General features: G+C 41.6%; 1 protein-coding gene across 1 annotated transcript in view; it reads left to right on the forward strand.

Annotated features, from left to right (window-relative positions):
- Positions 1–219: 219 nt before the first annotated feature.
- The window catches only part of CCDC13 (coiled-coil domain containing 13), a 977,767-nt gene continuing 955,722 nt past the window's right edge, over positions 220–22,264 (forward strand). The window contains exon 1 of the mRNA XM_044066042.1: positions 220–291. The gene's annotated coding sequence lies outside the window, so the exon portion shown is untranslated. The remainder of the gene's footprint in view (positions 292–22,264) is intronic.

The following is a 22,264-nucleotide window of genomic DNA, read 5'->3' on the forward strand; positions in this document are numbered from 1 at the left end:
TTGGAAGCTGCCAAACATTATTCCCTGGTATGAGACCTAAAAATAGTGCCAGCATCAATATGGAGACTTTCAAGAAGCACTATCCAGATTTTTTTAACTAATGGGAAGAAAGGTCCAAATGATGGGTCCTGACTGCTTTATTTCCTATTTTTTTAACATTTTTGCCTAGCCTACCAGTATGGACTATGCAGTAAATACATAACTCTTTATTTTTTTTCACAGTCTAAGGAACTATAATGGAGAATTCCTTCCAGTACTAGAAAAGGTTGTCCCATCTTTCAAGACACTGTGGTGAGTACAGTCTCTTTAATATTTTATTTTGCTTTTGCGTCATCTTAAAAGTACTCAATTGTATTTATTGCTGCTTGGTGTAACTCATTCTAAGCCTTTTAGTTTAAGCACTTGGGCTTCAGACCAGTTGTTTTACATTAGGAAGGCTTGTGGTCTGCACTGTGGTGGCAGGACAGGTAGCATATCTAAACTGCTTCTTACTGAAACTGGTACACCTTGTTTGCTGTAGCATAGACTAGATCCAGGCCTGCTGAATCTAGCTTTGTTTGTATAACCTGAGCACTAATCCAAGCATTCTTTAAAGTATTCAATTGTATTTATTACTGCTTGGTAGTAACTTGATTAAAGTGTAGCTATCATTCTAAGTCTTTTGGATTAAGCACTTGGGCTTCAGACCAGTTGTTTTACATTAGGAAGGTTTGTGGCCTGCACTGTGGTGGCAGGACAGATAGCTTACATCCTTCTAAGTTGTGAACTGCTGATTGAGGACTCAGTGTCTGTTATTCTAAAAGTGTATTAGTTCTGATTTAAGCACTTGAGCTTCAGGCCAGTTATTTTACATTAAGAAGGTTCGTGGTCTGCACTCTTGTGGGAGGAGAGGCTGGACTCTGCCCTTCTGAGCTGGGAATTTCTGGTTAAAGGCTTATAGTGCCTGCATATTTGAACTGTTTTTTACTGAAATTGGTACACCTTGTGTACTGTAGCATAGACTAGATCCAGGCCTGCTGACTCTAGCTTTATTTGTATGCTGCTTGTTTATTTGCTTGTTATTCCCCTGAAACGCTAATTCCACCTAAAACGCGGCTTTTCAGCACTTCTGTGGATCCCTAGTGATATCTGCATTGCTTACTGTACTTATTTCCTTGTTTCACTTGAAAGAAAGTTACTGTTTGTCATTTTTGCATTTAAGTTACCTGAAACACATTGCATTTAAGTTACCTGGCACTTGCTCACTACAGCAGTTATATAAGTCAGCGCTAAAATATTAAAAGCACTACACCCTCACAAACTCCCCTTGAGTACCTCGTTCCCCTTTGGCCCTTTTTTTTTCAATTATAAAGGAATTCCCAATACTATTCTAGCACATCCAAAGGTCAGTTGTCAATCTCGTCTCCGGACCAGCTGGTAAATCTCGGAATCTTGAGGCAATGTTACAACTGCCTCATGTACACAAACAATCCTCTCCTCCTCCCAACAAATTCCAGCACATGTGAGAGATGCAACCGTATAGCCATACTGGAGGCTAAGCTCTCTCAACTCAGTACTGGAAAAACCAGTCAGGAGGAGAAGGAAACCACACTCACTACAATTCCAATCTCACATAGACCTACCACGACAGCAAACCAAACACATAAACACACAAAAACATACTCGGAGGCTTTAAATAAAAATCTGCCTGAGCAGCAGAGACCTCCAAAGCAGGCACCCAAGCAACCGCTACCGCAAAACAAAACTCATGCAACACATAGCTCACAAAGCCAGTGTGCCGAACAGTCACAGCCCTTAAGGCTAAACAACACACCTGATACACTTGTAATAGGTGACTCTATCGTCAGGCACACTGACGTCCCGCTCACCAGGCTGAACAAGGAGAAGGTCACGGTGAGCTGCCTTTCGGGCGCTAGGATCCGCCACATAACACAAGCACTCAGGTCACTCCAAGGCAAGTACAAATATGACTCAGTCATTGTCCATGCTGGTGTGAATGACCTGAGACGTACCTCCCTGGACTACATGAAAAGAGACATAGAGGAGCTCTCTGAGCATGTAGCCTAGGCCGGTATGACCCTAACCTTGAGTAGCATCTTACACTCACCAAGAATGATGCCACAATATGAAGACAAGATGATCAATTTCAACAATTGGCTTAAGTATTGGTGTCATTCAAAGGGGATCCAATGCCTGTCAGCCTGGGATGACATGCTCGAAAAGCCATTATGCTTCACTAGGGACGGCTTGCACCTGTCACCCCTGGGCTTTCGGATATTGGCAAAGGCTCTTGCTACCCCCATAGTGCCTTTTTTAGGCAAGGCTCAAAAGACAAACCCACCTCCATAGGTATCACAAGGGATAAGAAACTAAGAGTAATGCTACTCAATGCCAGAAGTCTAAACCTCAAGATGCATGCACTCGAAACTCTCCTTAGCATGGAGAAGATCGATATCTGTGCAGTAACAGAAACCTGGTTCAAGGCTCCCAAGAGCACCCCAGCACTACCAGGTTATACCTCATACCATGCTTTTCGGCCCCAAATCTTGGACCGTACTACAAAAGGAGGGGGGAGTATCAATATTCGGCAAAGATACCCACACCTCCAGGTTGGTGGCACAGCACGAAGCATCAGAGACTATCCATGTGCAACTAACAGTGGGTAAAACTGCCTTCCAGTTTATAGCCTGCCTACAGACCACCCTCCCAAACCCAGTAACCCCACTCGGCCTTCCTAAGAAGACTGGAAAATATGAAGGTCTCTCCAAACACCATTATATTGGGCGACTTCAACTACCCAAACATAAACTGGGAGCATTACTCTAGCTCCAACACCCTAGCCCAAAGGTTCCTAGAATTTATAAACTCAAATGCTATGGAACAACTTGTTACCACTCCCACAAGAGGGGAAAACATACTGGACCTGATCATCACCAACATGGGGACTCTATGCTCAAGACCAGAGGTGTATCCTTCACTGGTAAGATCAGACCATAAACTAATCTCACTGGATATTCACATCCCGACTCCACCCCTTGCCCCGAAAACCACAGTGAAACACTTCTCTAAAGCAAATTTCATACTCCTCCGAGGTGGAATCCTTCAAAGCCCCTGGGCCTGTGAAAAATATGCCCCAGACCGCAGAATCCTTTATAAATGCATTCTATGAACACCTTCAGGAATGTATGGATCATGCAATCCCAAATAAAACCAAGACCCAATCCTCCAAAGGCAGACGTCCTGTCTGGTGGACCCCAGCCATAAACAAACTATACAATAGAAGGAGGAAGCTGCTACATGATAGAGCAAAATCCCAAAAAGGGAAGGCATCTCTGATCAGTATTAGCAAAAAACTACGGGCACTCATAAAATCATCTAAGGCCAGCTTCGAGAGAAAAATTGTACAGGACGCTAAGGATAATCACAAGGCTTTCTTTAGTTATGTTAGGAACCTGGGTGGGAATTCCCAGATATGCTCAGAATTAGTCCAAAATGACAAAAAATACACCAAACCCACAGACATTGCCAACATCCTAGCTGACAGGTTCAGCGCAAACTTCTCCCCCCCTCCCCACCAAAAGGGCAAATATTTATCCCAGCAGAGTGCTGCCCCCCTGACATCTCAGATTCTCAGGTAAGAGCTGCCCTCTCCAAAGCAAGAAACACAGCATCAATGGGACCAGACGGTGCCCGGGCTGCGTCCTACATGAACTCCAAGAAGAGCTAAACCCAAACATAAAACTACTGTTCAATCTCAGCCTTACTACAGGATATGTACCCAAGGAGTGGCGTACAGCAACCGTGGTCCCTCTCCACAAAGGTGGTGCCTCAACAGATCCTGGAAACTATCGCCGCATAAGCCTGACTAGCTTGGTCTGCAAAGCTATGGAAAGGATCATCATGGACCTCATAAATAAAGATATTGAGGACCTATAGACACTGGATCCTACCCAGTTCGGCTTTGTTAAGGGCAGATCCTGCCTCTTAAACCTGGTTGATTTCTTTGAAACAGTCACCAAGGCCATTGATGAGGGGATGGTGGTCCACACAGCCTACCTGGACTTCGCAAAAGCCTTTGATACAATACCCCACTCGGGCATTATAGATAAGCTCACCAGCTTAAATATAAACCCCTATGTCACTAGATGGGTTGCAAACTGGCTCAAGGACAGAACCCACATGGTTAGAATTGCTGGAGCCATGTCAGACTCCAAACCAGTTACAAGTGGTGTCCCCCAAGGCTCAGTCCTGGGACCTCTCTTGTTCGGTATATATTTCTTGGAGGTACAGGCCAACACGGAAGGACTGTGGCTGTCTAAGTTTGCAGATGACTGCAAACTGGGCGCCATAATCGACTCTCCAGCCGACACAAGCATCCTCCAAAAGGGCCTCATAGAAACAGACAGCTGGTGCCATAGCCATGGCCTCAAGCTAAATGCCAAAAAGTGTATAGTCATCCCCTTTGGCAAAAACAAAGTGCCCACAAATTACCACATAGGTGGTAATCCATTAAGTACAGAAGAAGTAATTAGGGACCTGAGGACCCAAGTTGATAGCAATCTCTCATTTGACAACCACGTGGCCAAAGTGGTTAGATAAACATTTTATATAGCCCACCTAATCATGAAGGGATTCACATCTAGATCAGGGGAGGTCATCGTGCCTCTTTACTCATCCCTCATCAGGCCCATAATTGAGTACAATGCCCCTTTTGGGATGTACCTTACCAGACACCTGCAGCAACTGGAAAGACCCCAAAAGTACCTCACCAAGAGGATCATAGGGCTCAAACAGATGCCATATGCTGCCCGGTTAAAGAAACTCCAGCTCTACTCAGTGGTATACCGCCTGCTCAGAGGCAATCTGTGCCTGACGTATAAAGCCATGTCCAACCCGGTATTAATGGACATGCTGAACCTCAGAAAATCCAAATTCCATCGAGCTACGCGCTCGAGAGACTTGAACCTCAGCACTGAAATAAATAGGACATGCTGGTGGGACAGATTCATAACCCAGAGGCTCCCTTACATCTGGAATAAAATCCCAGTCCAGGTTAGGCAGAGTCCCTCATTGACTCTCTTCAAGAGGAATCTTGATGAGTGGATGGGAGATCGTAGGTTTACCCCGGGTATCACTTCTGTGTCACTGTTAGACAGAGGCACAGTATACTAACCTCGAAAAAGGGCATAGCAAAATTAATTTAAAATGGGTGGCGAAAGCCAAACACACTCTGGCTAGGCTTATAAATGCCCTAGGGCAGATAGCCTAGTATGAACCTATGAACCTAATAATTTATTTACAGGTATATTTATCCCTTCTATAGTATTCCTATGGAAATCTGCCACCCTTATAGAAATACAAATGCATAATGCAGGTTAACTGTGCAGGAAATGTTTTCAACTACTTGTCACTGTTTCTAGCCTGTCAGCTGTTAAAGTTAGTAATGCCGCTGTAGTATTAACTTAGTATGCATGATTATTTGTTGCTGGGAGTGTAACTTTAGTGGTGTCATCAGTGGTTCAATAGGTAGCTCAGTTGCTTTTGATGGTATAAGATCAGAAGGCTGTGAGCTCCTTTCCACCCAGGTGTTTTGATTCATTTACCATTGCTGGCACTTAAGTTTAGTATTAGGAGGTTGCTGTATTCCTTCCTGAATGAGCTGTTCTTTGGATGAGACTTTCACCTCAGGGCCCATCTGCCTGAGTTTGGTGTAGCTACAGGGGTTGTAAGAGATCCTGAGGCACTTATCAGAAATAATAATGTAGGTTCCCCAGTGCTCTGCCATAGTCTCATAGTCAGTAGTAATTCTACTTCAGGTCTCCCCTGCAGAGAGACCCATGGCCTAATGGGGCTATCCTGGTCAGCAATAGCTAAATGCATACAATATTTGAGAGAAAATTACAGCATCACTTTTGCTATGAATGGGGAAGACGTGACTAAATATTCTCATATAGTGACATCACTGTAGTTATTCCTACTACAGCACAGGACTTCACTGAATCACAGGCAGCGCAGTTAGTATACAGTTGCACATAAAACCAGTTTAGTATATATAGGTCCCACATATCAAGTTACATCTCTGCCTGTAGTACTCCACTGTCGATCTCTGTTATGTTTTCTGATAAGACTATTGCAGTTGTACTTGACCTACCATATCATTGCCCTTATATAGTACTGTATTCCATATTATGTCTGCATTTCCCCCTCTTACTCTCTGTCACTAACCTTACTTTTAACTATTTTTTTAGTTGTTCTGTTGTTTCTGTTCATTTATTTTACTTTGGTATACAACAGCAGCATCCAAACCAGTGCCTGTGTCAGCCCCCACATACCAGCACTGCTGGGGACATCTGTAGCAGAACCTGCCAAGGCTCAGCTGTCTCCTCAGTACTATCTGATGTGGAGGCTGATAAGTCTTTTAGCCATGCCTCTGGTAGGGCTTCACTGGTCCAGACCACTCTTGTTTCTTCTGGTGACTCTGCCAGGTATGGTGGACAATATGTCATTCACAGGCAACTTGCAGAAGAGGTGGGGGGGTAGCTGGTGGTCCAGTGCTTTAATGCCCACATTAATCATCTGGAAAGACTCCTGAGTCATGTCTGTGCTTATTGGTGGCAGCTTCATCAGAGCCAGGAGCCTGTGGTGAGGGAGCAGGAGATGGTTTCTAGTAACCTAGTGGGTCAGACATAGACAGAACAGTATGGGGTGGTCATAACAACCCTGTCCCCAGTCCTGGTGTTTCCCCCTTTTGTGTCTGTGCCTTGTTTGTTAGCCACTCCTCAACATCATCTCTGTCTGTCTGATGCTTATAGGTACATGATAAGTACTAGGCTAGCTGCCGCTGCAGGCCATTTTAAGACTAGCCAATTTCCCTTTTTGTGTTTGAAGTAATCTAACCCATTTGGTTATAGATTGGCCTAACTCATCCTATGGTTGATAATTATATATTACCCCTAATAAGAATAATTACTGGGATCATACCATAGCTAATTTTTGAGGGGACCCAAGCATGAGATAAAGAATTTAGGAGCTGCCTCTGTCCATTAGTAGTACAGGGGGCAGTTCTGGGGTAAATTTTCTGTTTCCCATCCACATATCTAAGTCACACTTGAAAATGGATAGGGTTGAACTTTGTTTTATGTGGATGGGGAGTCTTTTCCACAGCAGTGGTATCCTCTGCAAAATATACTTATCCCTCCAAACTATTCTGTTGATGTTCCAGAAGTGATTTAGATCCAATTTGACTTGCTGATGTTCATTAAATCCATCAGTAATGAGTAGAAAAATGCCTTGTATGGCAGACACAGGTCACCTCTTAGCAGTCTGTAGGATACTGAGAATAGTGACAGGGATGTGTGTCTGTCAATGTAGGACATGTTGTTTAGGCCTTGTATCCTTTTAGTAAGGTATCCCTGTAGGCATTCCAATTGTTGCATGTGTCTGGACAGATACATGCCAAAAGGGGGGTGATATTCAGTGACTGCCCTAATGTTTCTTAATCCATTGGATTCCCCCTTCTTCAGTATACCAGCACCCTTTTTCTCTCTTCTGTGTTTGTGCATTTCCACCTGCTACCTACCCTTACCCTCTTACCATTTCTTCAACTTTCCTTACTTACTTCCCTACCTTACATTCTTGGTTTATATAGAAATGGTCAACTGTCCCACAAAAATAAATAAATAAATGAAAATATTACCATACCTTCCCCTTCCCATCCTACATATTCAAAAATGTTTCTGTTATGTACTTTCCCCTTTTTTATACACTGCACTGTACTAATTCTTCAGGCTCTGGATATTTTTTTTCCATTTTTGAGTCATTGATCCAACAAGGGTTCATCTCAATAAGCAATTTATTTATTACATCATTATATGATTTTCAATTGCAATGTTAAATTATTTGGATGTTTGTGAGCTGTCTGTGGTATTGGCATGTTATTGCACTTTTATAAATACCATTCATAATTAATAGAATGTTCCTAGTATCAAGGATAATTAGGAGCACCCTCTCCCTGTATCTTTTTTACTTTTAAGGGTGTCAAGTGTAAGCTCCATCGGCCACTGTTTTAGCCATATAGTATGATTTTGAACACATTTTCCAATCCATGTTCTCCCTGAAGGCTCAGTTAGAAGTAAGTCTATGATAGCTTGCAGCTGGCTCAATATTCCCAGTTTTAGACCGATACAGGTGAGAGTTATAGCTGCATTTTACTTTGGACATAAGAAAATGACAGGTTATATGTGAAGTTATTACTTCCAATGCAGCCTTTTCCCATGGAAAACTTGGAATGTCATGCTGAGGGCACACCAGGAATTGTTAAGTGTTAGAGGGTACTCATCATGAGTTTTATTTTTCCTGTGTTTCTTTTCCCCCTTTTCATTATGCCCATCTGACCCCTGTTAGTGCCCCTAGAGAAGACAAGAGTAATCTTGTTGCCAAGTGCTTTCTTATCTGACTAGGGATGGGCCCCCGTGGTTGTGGCGGGGTTGGTGATCCTTGGACAGATTGGCTAGTTTCCACACAGCATGCCATGCTTTAAGGCTTGGACTCCCATATGGGACTTATAGCTCTTGAGGTCATGGGATGGTTCATAAGGTGATTGAGCTGAGTCACTCCCACTGGTCATTTTACACACCATATTGACTAGCTAGGCTCCTATTGGTGGGCTTTTGATTGGATGGCTCTACTTTTACCTCTTCTTTGACTGGCTTGAGAAGCCAGATTCTTAAGTGGATACTTGGTTTTCTACAACTGCCATAGGTTCATAGGTTGGTACTAGGCTATCAGCCCTAGGGCCTATACAAGCCTAGCCATAATAATTCCCTGGCTATTTCTTCCCACACTAGTTATTTCCTGGACCCCTGTCTAGCAGGGTGACTGATGTGATCCCCGGGGTGAATTTCCTTTCTTCCATCCAATCGTCAAGGTTCCTTTTGAAGAGGCACTCTGCTTGACATGTATGGGTAGTCTATTTCAGAGTCTGGGGTGTCTCTGGGTCAGGAATCTATCCCTCCAGCATGTTTTGTTTATCCCTGGAGCATGTGGCTCTGAGGGATTGGGATTTCTTTAAGTGTAGCATGTCCAGTAGCTCTGGGTTTGACATGGCCTTGTATGTTAAGCAGAGATCGCCTCTGAGTAGACGATATGTGACATAGTATAGCTGGAGTTTTTTAAGGTGATCAGCATAGGGCACCTGCTTTAGGCCTGTGATTCTTTTAGTGAGGTATTTCTGTGGCCTTTCCAGTTGTTGCAGGTGTCTTGAGAGGTACATGCCAAATGGTGCATTGTATTCTATAATGGGTCTAATGAGGGATGAGTACAGTGGGACAACGACCTCGTTTTTTCTGGATGAAAAGCTCTTAGTGATGAGGTGTGCCACATAGAAGGATTTCCTGACTGTTGTGGCAATGTGGTTATCGAAGGTGAGACCACTGCCCACCTGTGTCCCTAAGTCTCTCATCACACTTTTGGTGTTTAGTGTACTGCCACCTTTGTGGTAATTCACGGGTACATGTTTTTTCCCAAAGGGGATAACTATACATTTCTTGGCATTGAGCTTGAGCTCATGGCTCTGGCACCAAGCATCTGTTTCTGTAAGGCCCTTTTGTAGAGTATACGCATCATTTGGAGATTCAATAATGGCTCTCAGTTTGCAGTCATCTGCGAACTTTGTTAGCCAGATTCACTTAGTACTGGCCTGTACTTCAGAGAAGTAGATGCCAAACAAGAGTGGTCCCAGGACTGAACCCTGAAGTACTCCACTTGTCACTTGTCTGGAGCTGGATTTGGAGTCAGCTACTTTTACAGTGTGGGTTCTTTCAGTAAGCCATTTGGCAACCCATCAAGTGATGTAAGGATTAATGCCCAGCTTAGTAAGTTTATCTATGATTCCAGAGTGGGAGATGGTGTCAAAGGCCTTGGCGAGGTCCAAATAGGCTGTGTGGACTGCCTTATCCTCATCCACGGCTCTGGAGACTGATTCGAAGAAGTCAATCAGGTTCAGGAGACAAGATCAGCCCTTTACGAACCCAAACTGGGTGGGGTCCAGTGTTTGAAGGTTGCCAGTGTCTTTGTTTATAAGTTCCATGATAATACGTTCCATGGCCTTGCAGATCAGGCTCGTCAGACTGATGGGGTGGTAGTTCCCAGGATCCAAGGTGGATCCCCTCTTGTGGAGTAGGATAACTGCAGCTGTGCACCACTTAGTGGGCACAAAGCTTGAGGTGAGGCTATGATTAAACATGACACTAAGGTGAGGTGCCACTTCATTTTGTAGTTCATGTAGTACACAGCCCGGGATAACATCTGGTCCCATGGAAACTGTATTCTTAGCTTTGGAGAGTGCATTTTTTTACCTGTGTGGACATTATTACCAGAATTTGGCAATCTTCCAGTATTGAGAATGGCCATTTATGGGGTGAGAGGGGGGGTTTAAGTTGGCACTGAATCGATCTGCCAGGATATTGGCAATATCCTTGGTATCAGTATATTTAATTCCATTCTGTTGTAGCTCAGAGCAGATCTGAGCATTCCCATTTAGATTCTTGACATAGTTATAGAATGCCTTGTGGCTGTCTTTGGAATCTTTGGCAATTTTATTTTCATAACTAGCTTTGGAGGATTTTATGAGGGATCTCAGCTTCTTAGTGAGGCTGGTAAGGGAGTTTTTTGCATCCTGGGATTTTCCTTTTTTCTGCAACAGTTTCTTCCTTTTGTTGTAAAGTTTGTTTATGGCAGGGGACCACCAGATTGGCTTCATTTTTTTGGAGGAGAGAATCTTGGCTCTATTTGGGATGGCATGATTCATGCATGAGTGGATGTGCTCGTACAGTGCCTTAGTGTAGGACACAGCAGTTGAACTTTCAGTTCCCGTCTGCATGGGTGTCATGAAGTTTGTCACTTCTGACTTGAGTAGCATGAAGTTGGCTTTGGAGAAGTTTTTTATGGAGGTTTCCATACTGGGGGATGGGGGTGGGATGTGGATGCTAAGGGTGATTAGCTTATGGTCTGACCTGACCAATGAGGGGGTGACCATAGGTGTGGAGCATCGATTTCCCATGTTGGTAATGACCAGGTCTAGGATATTGGAGCCCCTGGTGGGACAATGGATTAGTTGATCCAGGGCGTTGGAATTTATGAATTCCAAGAACCGTTGGGCAAAGGTGTTGGTACATCAGTAGTTTTCCCAGTTAATAACAGGGTAGTTGAAGTCATCCAGTATTAGGGTGTTTGGTTGTATCTTAATATTTTCCAGTATGTTTAGACAGGTGTAGTGAGAACCTTGGGGCATGGTGGGCGATCTGTAGCAAGCTACACTTTGGATTGCAGTCTTACCTAGTGTTAGTTGCACCTGCAGAGTTTCAGACACATTGTGTTGGGCAACTAGCCTGGTGGTGTGAATATCCTTGGTGAATATGGACACTCCTCTACCTTAAGTGTTTCTGTCCTGGTTTAGTGGCCGAAAAGTGTGGTAAGAGTTTAGCCTGGTATTGCAGGGGTGCTCTCTGGAGCCTTGAACCAGGTCTCAGTTACTGCACATATATTGATGTTCTCCATTTTTAGGAGTACCTTGAGAGAGTACATTTTGAGGTTTAGACTTCTAGCACTGAGTAGCATTACTTTCATATTTTGCATACTTGTACCTGTTACAGTGGTGGTTTTGTCCTTTGAACTTTGCCTAAAAAAGGCACTATAGGGGTGACAAGAGCCTTAGCCAGTAACCTGAATCCCAGGGGCGACAGGTGCAGACCATCTCTGGCAAAGCATCGTGGTCTGTCGATCATGTCGTCCTAGGCAGACAGATACTGGATCCACTTTGAATGACACCAGAAGATTAGTTAATTTAGTATTGATGTCTCCAGGCCTACTTTCCAATACCACTACTGGCTAGCCATGGTTCTGTGCAATCCTATATACTTCTGATGGCTCCCAGGTAGCTTTGCTTAATTCAAGAACTATTAACAGCCTTAGAGGGCAGATTTTCATTTTCTTGATGGTTAGATATGATTGCTTGACACTATAGAATTCTTTGATTTTGGGGCTTTGATCCACCTCAGCACACCTATCGTGTAGAGGCAGGAGCTCTTTTGTAGCCTTTTGACTTGGCCCAGTGAAGTCTTTCCCTTTCTCATCCACTTGTCTATGGTGGGAGTACCACACCCAAACCATGATCATTCAGGTTGGTTTGGACTAAATATATTTGTCTCCTATGGTATGTCCAAAGGCTCCCCATTGCCATTCATTCCATTCAATTCCATTTACAAGGTGGCCCCAGTTAGTACTTCACTGACATTTTCCATAGCTTGGTATCCAGCTATCGCTAGCCAGTTATGTACTCTCATTGACCAGGCTTTAGGGTCTTTGTGGCACTGATTTGCCTTCTTTATGGAACCTCATTGGTTAGCCTCATCATGTGTTAAGGAGCCCACTGGCTCATGCTGATGTCCTTAGGTGTTTTCTCAATGTAAATAAAATTCTGTTTTTTTTAATTAATTGACAGCCATTTTATTCCCAAATTACTTATTTTCACATATTAAATGTCTGAATACACTGCTGACCTTTATTGCTGCTTCATATTTGATATGTACAGCTGGTATCCTTTTGTCAGTACACCTTTAAGTATTGCTTAAGGTTTTGCTTTTATTTTTTTTTAAATAGTCTGATGAAGTCTGATTGCATAAGTGAAAGTGCTAACCTGAATTGAAGACTTTCACATCATTTTTAGTAAAAGACAGTAAGACTGCTGTAAAAGAAACAAAGTTATGGCTAAAGAGAAAACATTGCTAGCTCCTAGATACACAACTTATTTATTATCAGAAACAGTAAAAACAAAGTAAAAACGACATAAGTGCTTTTGTCCACTTACAAAAAATGTGAAGTTCATCAGAAGCAATGTTTTCTCTTTAGCCATAACTTTGTTTCTTTTATTTCATCTGCCTTGTTGTAGTATTGTTGCTATTTACAGTAAGATTATCAACCTGTTGTTGATATTTTTATAGCTTTAGTTCAGTTCATTTTTTTCTTGTGTTATTTAATGTGCATTTGTTTTTTGGTTTTTTTTTTTGTTTTTTCTGGTTTTGGTGAGTTACTTATACTATCTTATGTTTAAGAGTGTGTGTGTGTGTGTGTGTGTGTGTGTGTGTGTGTGTGTGTGTGTGTGTGTGTGTGTGTGTGTGTGTGTGAGTGTGTGTGTGTGTGTGTGTGTGTGTGTGTGTGTGTGTGTGTGTGTGTGTGTGTGTGTGTGTGTGTGTGAGTGAGTGTGTGTGTATGTGAGTGAGTGAGTGAGTGTGTGTGTGTGTGTGTGTGTGTGTGTGTGTGTGTGTGTGTGTGTGTGTGTATGTACACCCATGCATGCTTTTTTTGTTTTTTATAAATTATACTGCATTTTAGCAGTGTGTCCTATAGGGCTTGCTTTATGAAGTCATGAAGTCTATGGGAAGTTTTTCTAGTTATAGTCTAGGGAGGTATTGATCACGAATGGCTTGTTTACTTTTCTTAGGATGATATGATCAAAATGTTCATAATTGTGGATGAAGTAATCAGGATATGTATAGTTTTTACTATTTATACTTTGTACTAGATATATGTTTTATTTTACCCCCTTTTGGGGGTCCAAGGTTAAGACAAAGTATAACATTCATACCTTAAATGTTACCAAGTTAATGTCAGCCTTTGTAGTAGTATGCTAAAATAAAAAAGTTGATGGATCCATTTGGTGATGTGTTTCCTTACTATAATATAATATACATGTGTCTATATACCTTCATAAAGAAAAATTAAATCTCTGTTTTATATTAAGAGAATTGGTAGCAGATAGTCATATATAAAATCTATAGTGACTGATCTGGTACTTTGTAAAGCTTTTTCACTGGAGTCTTTTGAAATATAGAATACTTCTCTTAACAGTAAGCATGAATTCATATACATAATGGACCTTATCAGTTCAGTCACCATGTCAATGATGCCTTAACCCACCATTTTGTAGTCTTTCTGCATCAAGTTCCTGTGATGCTGTTTGTAATGCTTATATTGAGCCTAGAATATGGCCAAATAAAAATGTCAATGTTAGGACAAAGAAAAGTGCATGGTAACAAAAATAACCTGCACTGGTTTCCATATGTGGATTATATATATATTCCTTTATATTGATAGTTATGCAAATCTTAGAGGATATTTGTTGGTCTGATCTTCAGACTAATGTAAATCTTTATTTATCCATTAGAAAAACGGTGTGCCTATGTTGATACCATGATAAGTTGTAATATGTGAAACTATGGCATGTTCTTAAGAGTTCAAATAAGATCCTATTGGTATTCACTATTGATCTTTTCTATGTTCCAGACTGGCTTGTAACATTTAAAAGGCATAATATTGACCACAAAAAAAATCTTTCCTCTAATTGAGCTTGTCACTAAAACAAAGGATCAACTAGTAAAAAATAAACAAGTATAATGCAACAAACTGTCTTCCTAAAAAGGACAGACTTCCACTATCCAGTCTTGTATTTCTTACAGTAATTCTAGATGTTCTTCATTTCAATCACTGCTGCAGTAGCTCAAGCTATATAGGTTATATCTTGCATGGGATATAACAGCTGACCAGCTTTCAAAGCTTCAGGACATCTACCATCCACCCAAAGTATTAGCTGAAACAGAACTGACTCAAGACAGATTTTGATACTAAATCCTTCAGCACTTTCCTGCCACTGAGAAGAATACTCCACTGTGGACTTTTGAGTTTTGATGGTGGGCTAACACTGTTCTATTGCTGGACAGATAAGTTCCTGTCAGCAAAAAAAAAACATCCACATTACTTTTAATGTTGTTTAAAGTAATTTTGTAAAAACAATTACTTTTAAGCTAAGGAAAAATATTTTGTCTTGTGACTCTTATGTACTTTTAAATAGGAGCTCAGTATTTTACTTTTGTGGTAAAAAGTTATTAAAAGTTGTTAACCCCCCCCCCCCCCGTGGAAAAACTGTGTTTATTTTACTTTTGGGAACGGGGGAAAGTGTTTAAAGTGCTTTTTACTGCTTTTATGTGGTGAAAAGTTTTTTTTTCTGGTTTCCCGATTTACTGACTGTTGCTGCTCAGCTTCCTTGAGAAACAGGAACCTTTTTTGACTTGACCATGGAACAATCTACTGCTCACTTGGTTGGCCTTCTCCCAACCACATAAAGAATAAATCAAGTAAACAGTCTTTGCCATCACAGGAAGCTGGTAATTTGCCACATGTGGGTGAGTCTGCTGTGACCAAAGCTGGTTTCTCAGGCAGCTCATCTTTTCATCTCTCCTGGTACTGTCCACACAGCCTCCTTGGACCAGGGATTAGCAACATCCTCTGTGGCTTTTGGGGTTCCTTCAATAGGCAAGGGACAGCCACTCTTGTTGGTCGTAGGATAAGGAGCAGAGAATGTGCCCCTGCTTAGCCAGAATCTAGTGCCCATCCCTGGGGAAGCTGTTGTTGGCAATACTATGTCTGTTTGCACTAAATTTCTTGTCAAAAAGTGACAGAAAACTAGAAATTTAATTTCTCCCTTGTCACTTTCTTTGGACAGGGGTAATTTTTGGGGGTTTGGGTCAGGGTCTTGTACAAGCTATTGACCCTTCTTGTAAGATGGTTTCTAGTAAATGAAAGAGGGATTCCACTTTCTCTGAAGAGTTTCAAGAAGTTGAATCTGTAAAGGAATGTGATGGGACAGATACAAGTTTTTCTCCTCTGATTTCTGATTGAGATTCTGATATAAGTATGGTATGTGAATCTCCATGTGAGGGATTTACTTTCTCTGAAACCATTTCCAGAACAAGTCAGTGTTTTCAGTGACACAGAGGTTTTTCAGTCCCTTAGATAATACTATGAATTACTACAACTGGAATTTCCAGAACCAACAAGACATAATCCACAGACTCCCTCAAAGTTTCAGTAAGTCAAGTGTCACAAACTTAGCCCACCCCCCCAAAAAAAGAAACAAACATTGTAAGAAACTTTCCACTAGGTGTTCTCAGTAGAATAACTATACAAAAATACTCCACAGATTTGAAACAATATGAACCTAGTACTGGTATTAACTGTTAACAGCAGTACAAAGTTCATATTGCTTTATATCTGAGAAGTATTTTGTATAGTTGTTCCACTGAGAACACCTAGTTGAAAGTTTCTTACAGTGTTTGGAATTTCCAGAACCCTCACCCATCTCTGCCATGACATCTGCATTAGAGGATGTGTTTGTCACAGCCCGTGGTTTCCGTGACAGCCTGCCTGCTGCCCGTAAGAAAGTAGACAATGTACAACATCCCTCAGTCTTTCAAGTTTTTATGCAATAATCTCAGACTTCACCAGCAGCTATAGTTTTAGGTAATCCAGTGGCTGCCAAGCATTTTGGTAATTCTAATCCTTCTTCAGACAAGGATGGTATAACTGTTGATAAGTTTGGGGGAAAACTGTATGCTTCTGCAACTTTGATTTTTAGAATTCTGAATTGTTAGGCTTATATGCTAAAGTTTTTATACTGAACAATTGTGAAAATATAGGAAATGTTTTGGATACAGTTTTGTCCTGCAGGAAAAATATACTTTGTGTGGTCTAGTGTCTTCTGTTTCTCAGGTCATTACTCATTGTTTGAAGCATGTTTATGACTCTGCATATACTGCCTACAGGGCTGTTGCCACAGTTACTCTTTTGAGGAGGTTTGCCTTGCAGCATTCTTAGAACCTCACAGATGATGTTAAAAATTACATTTTGAATTTAGAAATTTAGTTTTTGGATCCTCTGCTACAGTGGTTATTAAAAATGTGATAAGAGGTAAGCTAATTCAGGGAATTTCTCAGATTTTCAGTCCTCCCTCCTTCAAATTTTCCAAGGGATTCTCTGTTCCCTCATTCAGTTTTGTTAAGAAAAAATAAACAGTCTCATCAGAATGATGGTAAGCAGACACTTAAAAAGCAATGGCAGGAAAGTTAAAGAAAGAAAATTGGAATCCCTTAGTACAAAGGACAGTCAGGAAAGGTAGAATAGCTACATAAGGGACCCTGCCCCATCCTACCCTGGCAGCCCCTTATCCCTTTCAGAAAATCTGAATCTTTATTTCTGTTTGACAACAATTTTTTTCAGACAAATGGTTCTGAATGTGATCCATCTTGGATACATATGACAGTAGGAGGAACGTTCTCCTTTCTAGGGTATTCCACCACATACTCCAGGCCAAACCCTTCTCTTCCCTGGTGTCCTACATCATATACTGTCTAAGGGGGTAATAGAAATAGTTCCTCTTTCCCAGTTCTGGATATGATTTTGTTCAAGAATGTTTTTATTGCCAAAAAAGGAGAATTCCTTTAGACTAGTTCTGGATCTTTCTTTCCTAAATCAGTTTGTGATAGTGCTCACGTTCAAAATGTTTTCACTTCATAACTGGTTATCCCTTCTTCCTCATTTGAGTTTTTAATAACCTTAGCTTTAAAAGGTGCATATCATCACATTCCTATTCATCCAAATTTCAGGCCTTTCTTAAGGTTGTGTGTGTCTGGATCACATTATCAGTTCTCTGCCTTACCCTTCGGGCTATCCACAAGGCAACGTGTCTTGCTGCCATCATAGCCCAGTACAGGCTACTTGCTTATCCTTGCAGTCTTTTTCAAAGTATCAGGATTCTCTCACTTCGGTAAAAGAGTTCTTACACAGGCTGGGATTCCAAGAAAACATTCAAAACTTCCTTTTGACTCTACCACACAGGATTGTCTTTCTGGGGTGCCTGCTAGATACGTCAGTACAAAGAGCTTTTCTTCCACATGAAAAAGTAGGTCTATATTTAGATCTGTTCCAGGAGTTTTCCTCTCAGACTTTGGTCACAGCTAGGAAGTACCTCAGGATTCTGGGTCTCATGGCATACATGATTCTCATGACAACTCTTGAAAGACTCCACTTGAGAAATATGCAATGGTATCTGAAGTCTCATGGGTCCCAGTATCAACACTCATTGTCTTTTCTAATTCGTGTTCTGAGATTTGTAAAAAGGGAAACCACTTTGTGGAGACATTAAATATCCCTAAATCCAGGTCTCCCATTCTCTTTCCTCTTGTTCCAAAGCAGTCAGTTATTATAGATGCCTTGGACTTTGCTTGGGGAGCAGTGTCAAGGGGAGTAAATGTGCAGGGTATCTGGAGGCCAGAAAAGCAGAAAAACCAGATAGACATAAAAGAAATGCTAGCTGTCAAATCTCTGCATCATCTGTCGACCTCAGGACCTCTTCATGTTGTTACAGACAATACCACAAAAGGACCAGATCTTAACCCCTTTGCAGGCTAGCCATGTAGGATTCATATTACGTTGTCGAAAGACAACAATTTTGAAAGCTCAGAAGAGCAAAATGGCCTAATATTGAAACTTTTATTGTGAGGGGCTGCACCCCCCACTAAATATATATATATATATATATATATATATATATATATATATATATATATACCAACTCTGAGATCGCACTACAGTGAGGAAAGGACAAATATTCCAATCTTCACTGTACTGCGGTCCTGCAATCCGAATGTCGATATCTGCCAGTTTTGCTCTTCTGTGTGTTCGACATTGTTAGCCATGTAAACTTTACTGTACATTCTCACTCTGCAGGCATTTTGTATTCCATCATAGCAAAACTGTGTGGCAGACAAGCTGAGCAGGACAAAGGTTTACCCTCAGAAATGGAATCTGAATTGGGGGTCTTCCAAAGTTTGATTAATCTGTGGGGAATTGTAAACAATCAACTGCCAAAATTCTGTTTCAGGACTTCATGCAAAAAGGTCTGAAAAACATGTCTTTTTGTGTCCTTGTACAGTAATGTTCCTGTATGCTTTTCCACCCTTTCAAGTGATATCCAGGGTACTTCTGAAGATTCAGAAAGAATTCCCAAAAATCACTGTTGTGACTCATCCCAATCCTAAACAACTGTAACTGACTACCTGGATGGTAGGGTCTTAATACTTTTTAGGTACCTGTTTTCTGTGGATGTGCAGCAGGTATTAATGGAGGCAAGAAAACATGCTAAGAGAAAATCATATATTAGCAAATTAAAAAGTTTTTCTATTGGTGCCAACAAAACACACAGCATCCATTCAGGGCTAGTTTTTCTCTGGTTTTACAATATTTGTATGACTATATTTTCTTATAGCTTATTTTACTCCTATATCAGAGTTCATTTGTCATCCATTTCAGCATGTCTGCCCATGGATCACCCTCTTTCAAGGTATTCTGATGTCATAATGTTTTTGAAAGGAGTACTGCATAAGAGACCGCCAAGAAAAATGGTGGCTCATTGCTGGCATCTTAATTTTGTGTTAGAGGAGCTAACTCTTCATCTATTTGAACCAACTAATCTAGATGACTTGAGGTTCTTAACATGGAAAACAGTTTTACTGGTTACACTGACCTCAGCAAGAAGAGAATCTGAGTTGCAAGCTCTTATAGTAGGTCAACCTTATCATTTTCCAGAGAGACAGAATTTCCTTGAGAACTTATCCTTATTTTATGCCTTAAGTGGTATCCGAGTTTACTTTAAGACAAACTATTCATCCCCCTGTTTTGTTTCCTGAACCTCAAAATGAGGGAGAATATCTTGGATGTCCACAGACAACTTAGGTACTACTTTGACCGAACTAAATCTTTCAAAACTTCTGATCAGTTCACTTCTTGTGAAGGCAAGAAGAAGGGACAGCCCGAGTCAAAGCAGACTATGTCCAAATGGTTGACTTGAGCTATTACCTTTTATTATTCCCACCACAACAAAACAATTCCTGGCAGGGTCAAGGCACATTCTGCCTGGGCTTTGGCTTCATAGGTTCATAGGTTCATAGGTGTTTACTAGGCTAATGGCCACAAGGACCTTTTTAAGCCTAGCCATGCATCCCAAATCTCTGACAAGCTCAGTTACCCTTGATAAGTGTAAGCATGGGCCCGGGAGGTGAACGGGTTACCTGTGTCCATTAGAGACGCAGGTGCCAAACCAGTGATGAATTTCTGGTTTCCCATCCATTTGTCCAAATTGCACTTGAATTGGGTTAGGGAGGAACTCTGCTTCACATGGATGGGGAGCCTGTTCTATAGACAGGGCATGGCTTTTTGCAAATGACTGGACTCAAGAAGTATTCTAGAAGCAGCAACTAGTACATACTTCTATTAAGCACTACAAGTGAGATTATTTCTCCAGGTCTAGATCTGGCTTTGCTAGGATCATTCTCTAGGGGCTTCTAGACTTTTCTCCTTCCACTTCCCAGTTGTTCTAAGCTATGATAATCTACCCATATAGCTTAGACTGCTGCAGCAATGATCAATCTGAAGAACACAACAGCTGTGGAAGTAAACATGCTATAACAGTAGATGCTCAAATGATCGCTGCTGCAGTAGCCGCACCCTCCCTCCCTCCACCACCCTTGCTTTTTGATGTGTGTTCTTTTTTAATGCCAGGGTGTAGACATTTATTTTTCATTGTTTCTAGCAATATCCCCTCAGAGGTCAACCTCCCTGTTTCAGTTGGCTTGAAAGCTATGAAGGGCTTGGCACCCAAACCTGACTTTTTAGTCAGCTCAGCTTTAGCCAATGAACCATTTGGGTGCATGGAAGGTGTCCTGAAACAATGGAAACTGGCTGCCTGTTATATCCTATGCAGGATATAAGCCATATAGCTAAGGCTACTGCAGCAGTGATCATTCGAACATCTACTTGTATGGCAAGTTTACTTGCACAACTGTACTTTCTTAGCCATATTGTGTATAGGGTAATTAAGCAGGCTTGATGCACATACCACTTCATAGGCTCATTTAGCATGTAGCATGTCACCAAAGAAAGTACAGTCGAACACAATGTGTTATCATCGCCTAACAGTAATACTGCCAACATCTTTAGTCTGCGTAACACTTTCACATTATGATCATCTTAGCCAGTAGATTTTTAACCAGACATTACCTCTTTGTCAATGCCACTGTGTACTGTGCCTATTACTAACTAGGTAGGGCTATCCATACACCTACACCATCCTTCTCAACCTTCATATTCTTCCCTGCTTCTGCTGATGCTGTTCCACCTGGTACAGGTTATAATGCAAACGTATCATAAGGCTGGCCAACTTGTTTGCACATCATCATATTATGTAGTATGGTGCATACAGCAGCAGCTTGCTGACTATGTCACATATGTATTACTGGCTTTGCTATATGTGAAGACAATGGAAGAATGCCTTCAGCATACCAAATATATGTTCAGTGACATCTCAGGTCTAGGCATTAGCAGTGTTGCATACATTTTAGCCATGGTTTCAGGATGGTGGACAGGATCTGTGACTCAGGTCTTAAGGGAGTATCTACTATCACCTGCAGCACAGAACATAGCATTTTTGGGAGGTGAATTACTGACTACATGTACAGTTTCTGTATCAGTAAACATTCATTTGGTTGGGAGGGTGTCCTAATGGTTAAGGTGTTTGGCTTACAAACACGAGGTGCAGGGTTTGAGTCTCACAAGGGATGCTTGGCTAGGCTTAAAATGGCTCGCAAGGGCAGTTAGCTTAGTACTAATCTATGAACCTATGAACAGATCACACATATACCAGATATGGGAATCATGGGAATTGCCAAATTTCCACACACACACAGACACACACACACACACACACACACACACACACACACACACACACACTGGAGACAATTCCTTCTGCACTGCAGATTTCTCAGCAGTATATGCTAACTCTTACAGTTTATTTGTCTGAGTGGGGACTAGATGGGGCCTTATTGTTTCATGTGTGCAGTTTGTGGCACGCAGCACCAGAGGGGGGAGTGCAATGTTATAGAATCTATGCAGGGGTGACTCTGTCTTCTGCTGCCCTAGGAAAACAGAGGTGCTCTTCCACATTTAGAAGTATAATGCAAGAAAGTTGTTAAGTATTTATGAGGCTGAATCTTGTGCTATAACTAACTTGTTCCTAGTTGATCATTAAAAGATCCCAGTAACTTGGATACCTTGGTATGTACATGGATAAGAACATCATGCTTTCATAGGCTCATAGATTCATAGGTGTGCACTAGGCTAATGGCCCTGGAGCCTTTACAAGCCTAGCCCAAATAAACTGCCCAAGCACCGTGCCACTCAATGTTAGTTCACAGTGCCCCTATCCAGTAGGACAACTGGAATGATCCCTGGAGTGAACTTTCTGTTACCCAGCCACACATCAAGATTTCTCTTGAAGAGGGCCAGTGAGCTGCTCTACTTGACATGAATGGGAAGC

Source organism: Protopterus annectens, chromosome 3.part0, assembly GCF_019279795.1.
Source record: "Protopterus annectens isolate FY-2018-M chromosome 3.part0, PAN1.0, whole genome shotgun sequence".
Classification (NCBI taxonomy): Eukaryota; Metazoa; Chordata; order Ceratodontiformes; family Protopteridae; genus Protopterus; species Protopterus annectens.